Source organism: Schistocerca piceifrons, unplaced genomic scaffold, assembly GCF_021461385.2.
Source record: "Schistocerca piceifrons isolate TAMUIC-IGC-003096 unplaced genomic scaffold, iqSchPice1.1 HiC_scaffold_2037, whole genome shotgun sequence".
NCBI classification, from domain to species: domain Eukaryota; kingdom Metazoa; phylum Arthropoda; class Insecta; order Orthoptera; family Acrididae; genus Schistocerca; species Schistocerca piceifrons.
The window spans coordinates 91,144-98,154 of NW_025727941.1; positions in this window are offsets into that span (position 1 = coordinate 91,144).

Sequence of the window (7,011 nt, forward strand, 5' to 3'; positions counted from 1 at the left end):
AGGCATCAGAATCTATAACTAGTGTCACAGGAATGGTTTTAAACGTAGACAGTAATAAGAGTCAGTCTTCTTGTACTTAAGTCGGCATTGTGCCTTTTGTATTTCACTCCGATGAAATTTCTGTGTTTCATCGTGAATAAGAAGGTCGATGAGATACAGTAGACCTGAATTGAAGCATCGGAATCTATAACTAGTGTCACAGGAATGGTTCAAAACATAAACAGTAAGAAGAGTCAGTCTTCTTCAACTAAAGTCGGCATTGTGCCTTTTGTATTTAATTCCGATTCAATTTCTGTGTTTCATCGTCAATAAGAAGGTCAGAGGGATACAGTAAACCTGAAGTGAAGCATCGGAATCTATAACTAGTATCTCAGGAATGGTTCAAAGCATAGACAGTAAGAGGAGTCAGTCTTCTTTTACTTATGTCGGCATTGTGCCTTTTCTATTTAACTCCGATGCAATTTATGTGTTTCATCGTCAATAAGAAGGTCCAAGGGATACAGTAAACCTGAAGTGAAGCATCGGAATCCAAAACTAGTGTCACAGGAATGGATCAAATCATAGACAGTAAGATGAGTCAATCTTCTTGTATTTAAGTCGGCATTGTGCCTTTTGTATTTAATTCCGTTGCAATTGCTGTGTTTCATCGTCAATAAGAAGGTCCGAGGGATTCAGTAAACCTGGAGTGAGGCGTCAGAATCTATAACTAGTGTCACAGGAATGGTTTTAAACATAGACAGTAATAAGAGTCAGTCTTCTTGTACTTAAGTCGGCATTGTGCCTTTTGTATTTAATTCCGATGCAATTTCTGTGTTTCATCGTAAATAAGAAGGTCAGAGGGGTATCGTAAACCTGAAGTGAAGCATCGGAATCTATAACTAGAGTCACAGGAATGGTTCAAAACATGGACAGTAAGAAGAGTCAGTCTTCTTGAACTAAAGTCGGCATTGTGCCTTTTGTATTTAATTCCGATGCAATTTCTGTGTTTCATCGTCAATAAGAAGGTCTAAGGGATACAGTAAACCTAAAGTGAAGCATCGGAATCTATAACTAGTGTCACAGGAATGGTTCAATGCATAGACAGTAAGATGAGTCAGCCTTCTTGTACTTAAGTCGGTATTGTGCCTTTTGTATTTAAATCTGATGCAATTTATGTGTCTCATCGTCAATAAGAAGGTCCAGGGGATACAGTAAACCTGAAGTGAAGCATCGGAATTATAAACTGATCTCACAGGAATGGTTCAAAACAATGACAGTAAGAAGAGTCAGTCTTCTTGTACTTAAGCCGGCATTGTGCCTTTTGTATTTAATTCCGTTGCAATTTCTGTGTTTCATCGTCAATAAGAATTTCCGAGGGATACAGTAGACCTGGAGTGAGGCATCAGAATCTATAACTTGAGTCACAGGAATGGTTTCAAACATAGACTGTAAGAAGAGTCAGTCTTCTTGTACTTAAGTCGGCATTGTGCATTTTGTATTTAATTCCGATGCAATTTTGTGTTTCATTGTCAATAAGAAGGTCAGATGGATACAGTAAACCTGAAGTGACGCATCGGAATCTATAACTAGTGTCACAGGAATGGTTCTAATCATAGTCAGTAAGAAAAGTCAGTCGTCTTGTACTTTAGCCGGCATTGTGCCTTTTGTATTTAATTCCCATGCAATTTCTGTGTTTCATCGCGAATAAGAAGGTCAGAGGGATACAGTAAACCTAAAGTGAAGCATCCGAATCCATAACTAGTGTCACAGGAATGGTTCAAAACGTAGTCAGTAAAAAGAGTCAGTCTTCTTGTACTGAAGTCGGCGTTGTGCCTTTTTCATTTAATTCCGATGCAATTTCTGTGTTTCATCGTCAATAAGAAGGTCAGAGGGGTACAGTAAACCTGAAGTGAAGCATCGGAATCTATAACTAGTGTCACAGTAATGGTTCTAATCATAGTCAGTAAGAAGAGTCAGTCTTTTTGTACTTAAGTCGGCATTGTGCATTTTGTGTTTAATTCCGTGCAATTTCTGTGTTTCATCGTCAATAAGAAGGTCCAAGAGATACAGTAAACCTGTAGTGAAGCATCGGAATCTAGAACTAGTGACACCGGAACGGTTCAAAACATAGACAGTAATAAGAGACAGTCTTCTTGTAGTTAACTCGGCATTGTGCCTTTTGTATTTAATTACGATGCAATTTCTGTGCTTCATCGTCAATAAGAAGGTCCAAGGGATACAGTAAACCAGAAGTGAAGCATCGGAATCTATAACTAGTGTCACAGGAATGGTTCAAAACATAGACAGTAGGAAGAGGCAGTCTTCTTGTACTTAAGTCGGCATTGTGCCTTTTGTATTTAATTACGATGCAATTTCTGTGCTTCATCGTCAATACGAAGGTCCAAGGGATACAGTAAACCTGAAGTGAAGCATCGGAATCTATAACTAGTGTCACAGGAATGGTTCAAAACATAGGCATTAAGAAGAGTCAGTTTTCTTGTACTTAAGTCGGCATTGTGCCTTTTGTATTTAATTCCGTTGCAATTTCTGTGCTTCTTGGTCAATAAGAAGGTCCAAGGGATACAGTAAACTTGAAGTGAAGCTCGGAAAAATAAACTGGTCTCACAGGAAAGGATCAAAACATAGACAGTAAGATGAGTCGGTCGTCTTGTATTTAGGTCTTCATTGTGACTTATGTATTTAATTCCATTGCAATTTCTGTGTTTCATCGTCAGTAAGAAGGTCCAAGGGAAACAGTAAACCAGAAGTGAAGCATCGGAATCTAAAAGTCGTCGCACAGGAAAGGTTCAAAACATAGACAGTAAGAAGTGTCAGCCTTATTGTACTTAAGTCGGCATTGTGCCTTTTGTGTTTGATTCCGGTGCAGTCTCTGTGTTTCATCGTGAATACGAAGGTCCAAGGGTTACAGTAAACCTGAGGTGAAGTATCGGAATCTAAAATTGGTCTCACAGGAAGGATTCAAGACATAGACAGTAAGAAGAGTCAGTCTTCTTGTACTTAAGTCGGCATTGTGCATTTTGTATTTAATTCCGATGCAATTTTGTGTCTCATCGTCAATAAGAAGGTCAGAGGGATACAGTAAACCTGAAGTGATGCATCGGAATCTATAACTAGTGCCACAGGAATGGTTCTAATCATACTCAGTAAGAAGAGTCAGTCTTTTTGTACTTAAGTCGGCATTGTGCCTTTTGTGTTTAATTCCGATGCAGTTTCTGTGTTTCTTCGTCAATAAGAAGGTCCAAGAGATACAGTAAACCTGAGTTGAAACATCGGAATATATAACTAGTGTCACAGGAATGGTTCAAAACATAGTCAATAAGAAGAGTCAGTCTTCTTGTATTTAAGTCGGCATTGTGCATTTTGTATTTAATTCCGTTGCAATTTCTGTGTTTCATCGTCAATAAGAAGGTCCGAGGGATATTGTAAACCTGGAGTGAGGTAACAGAATCTATAACTAGTGTCATAGGAATGGTTTTAAACATAGACAGTAAAAAGAGTCAGTGTTCTTGTACTTAAGTCGGCATTGTGCCTTTCGTATTTCACTCCGCTGCATTTTCTGTGTTTCATCGTGAATAAGAAGGTCGATGGGATACAGTAGACCTGAATTGAAGCATCGGAATCTATAACTAGTGTCACAGCAATCGTTCAAAACATAAAGAGTAAGAAGAGTCAGTCTTCTTGTACTTGAGTCAGTATTGTGCCTTTTGTATTTAATTCCGATGCAAATTCTGTGTTTCATCGTAAATAAGAAGTACTGAGGGGTACCGTAAACCTGAAGTGAAGCATCGGAATCTATAACTAGAGTCACAGGACTGGTTCAAAACATGGACAGTAAGAAGAGTCGGTCTTCTTGAACTAAAGTCGGCATTGTGATTTTTGTATTTAATTCCGACGCAATTTCTGTATTTCATCGTCAATAAGAAGGTCTAAGGGATACATTAAACCTAAAGTGAAGCATCGGAATCTATAACTAGTGTCACAGGAATGGTTCAAAACATAGACAGTAAGAAGAGTCAGCCTTCTTGTACTTAAGTCGGTATTGTGCCTTTTGTATTTAATTCTGAAGCAATTTCTGTGTTTCATCGTCAATAAGAAGGTCAGAGGGATACAGTAAACCTGAAGTGTAGCATCGGAATCTAGAACTAGTGTCACAGGAATGGTTCAAACATAGACAGTAAGAAGAGTCAGTCTTCCTGTACTTAAGTCGGCATAGTGCCTTTTCCATTTAATTCCGAAGCAATTTATGTGTTTCATCGTCTATAAGCAGGTCCAAGGGATACAGTAAACCTGAAGTGAAGCATCAGAATCTATAACTAGTGTCACAGGAGTGGTTCAAAACATAGTCAGTAAGAAGTGTCAGTCTTCTTGTACTTAAGTCGGCATTGTGCCTTTTGTATTTAATTCCGTTGTAATTTCTGTGTTTCATCGTCAATAAGAATTTCCGAGGAATACAGTAAACCTTGAGTGAGGCATCAGAATCTATAACTAGTGTCACAGGAATGGTTCAAAACATAGACAGTAAGAAGTGTCAGCCTTATTGTACTTAAGTCGGCATTGTGCCTTTTGTGTTTGATTCCGGTGCAGTCTCTGTGTTGCATCGTGAATACGAAGGTCCAAGGGGTACAGTAAACATGAGGTGAAGTATCGGAATCTAAAATTGGTCTCACAGGAAGGATTCAAAACATAGACAGTAAGAAGAGTCAGTCTTCTTGTACTTAAGTCGGCATTGTGCATTTTGTATTTAATTCCGATGCAATTTTGTGTTTCATCGTCAATAAGAAGGAACAGAAGGATACAGTAAACCTGAAGTGAAGCATCGGAATCTATAACTAGTGTCACAGGAATGGTACTAATCATAGTCAGTAAGACGAGTCAGTCTTTTTGTGCTTAAGTCGGCATTGTGCCTTTTGTGTTTAATTCCGTTGCAATTTCTGTGTTTCATCGTCAATAAGAAGGTCCAAGAGATACAGTAAACCTGAAGTGAAGCATCGGAATCTATAACTAGTGACACCGGAATGGTTCAAAACATAGACAGTAAGATGAGTCAGTCTTCTTGTACTTAATTCGGCATTGTGCCTTTTGTATTAAATTGCGATGCAATTTCTGTGTTTCATCGTCAATAGGAAGATCAGAGGGATACAGTAAAACTGAAGTAAAGCATCGGGATCTAGAACTAGTCTCACAGGAATGGTTCAAAACATAGACAGTAGGAAGAGTCAGTCTTCTTGTACTTCAGTCGCCATTGTGCCCTTTGTATTTCATTACGATGCAATATCTGTGCTTCATCGTCAATACGAAGGTCCAAGGGATACAGTAAACCTGAAGTGAAGCATCGGAATCTATAACTAGTGTCACAGGAATGGTTCAAAACATAGGCATTAAGAAGAGTCAGTTTTCTTGTACTTAAGTCGGCATTGTGCCTTTTGTATTTAATTCCGTTGCAATTTCTGTGCTTCTTCGTCAATAAGAAGGTCCAAGGGATACAGTAAACATGAAGTGAAGCATCGGAATTATAAACTGGTCTCACAGGAAAGGATCAAAACATAGACAGTAAGATGAGTCAGTCGTCTTGTATTTAGGTCTTCATTGTGACTTATGTATTTAATTCCGATGCAATTTCTGTGTTTCATCGTCAATAAGAAGGTCCAAGGGAAACAGTAAACCAGAAGTGAAGCATCGGAATCTAAAAGTCGTCGCACAGGAAAGGTTCAAAAGATAGACAGTAAGAAGTGTCAGCCTTATTGTACTTAAGTCGGCATTGTGCCTTTTGTGTTTGATTCCGGTGCAGTCTCTGTGTTTCATCGTGAATACGAAGGTCCAAGGGGTACAGTAAACCTGAGGTGAAGAATCGGAATCTAAAATTGGTCTCACAGGAAGGATTCAAGACATAGACAGTAAGAAGAGTCAGTCCTCTTGTACTTAAGTCGGCATTGTGCATTTTGTACTTAATTCCGATGCAATTTTGTGTCTCATCGTCAATAAGAAGGTCAGAGGGATACAGTAAACCTGAAGTGAAGCATCGGAATCTATAACTAGTGTCACAGGAATGGTTCTAATCATACTCAGTAAGAAGAGTCAGTCTTTTTGTACTTAAGTCGGCATTGTGCCTTTTGCGTTTACTTCCGATGCAGTTTCTGTGTTTCTTCGTCAATAAGAAGGTCCAAGAGATACAGTAAACCTGAGTTGAAACATCGGAATATATAACTAGTGTCACAGGAATGGTTCAAAACATAGTCACTAAGATAAGTCAGACTTCTTGTATTTAAGTCGGCATTGTGCCTTTTGTATTTAATTCCGTTGCAATTTCTGTGTTTCATCGGCAATAAGAAGGTCCGAGGGATACAGTAAACCTGGAGTGAGGCATCAGAATCTATAACTAGTGTCACAGGAATGGTTTTAAACATAGACAGTAAAAAGAGTCAGTCTTCTTGTACTTAAGTCGGCATTGTGCCTTTTGTATTTCACTCCGCTGCAATTTCTGTGTTTCATCGTGAATAAGAAGGTCGATGGGATACAGTAGACCTGAATTGAAGCATCGGAATCTATAACTAGTGTCACAGGAATGGTTCAAAACATAAACAGTAAGAAGAGTCAGTCTACTTGTACTTAAGTCGGTATTGTGCCTTTTGTATTTAATTCCGATGCAATTTCTGTGTTTCATCGTAAATAAGAAGGTCTGAGGGGTACCGTAAACCTGAAGTGAAGCATCGGAATCTATAACTAGAGTCACAGGAATTGTTCAAAACATGGACAGTAAGATGAGTCAGTCTTCTTGAACTAAAGTCGGCATTGTGCCTTTTGTATTTAATTCCCACGCAATTTCTGTGTTTCATCGTCAATAAGAAGGTCTAAGGGATACAGTAAACCTAAAGTGAAGCATCGGAATCTATAACTAGTGTCACAGGAATGGTTCAAAACATAGACAGTAAGAAGAGTCAGCCTTCTTGTACTTAAGTCGGTATTGTGCCTTTTGTATTTAATTCTGATGCAATTTCTGTGTTTCATCGTCAA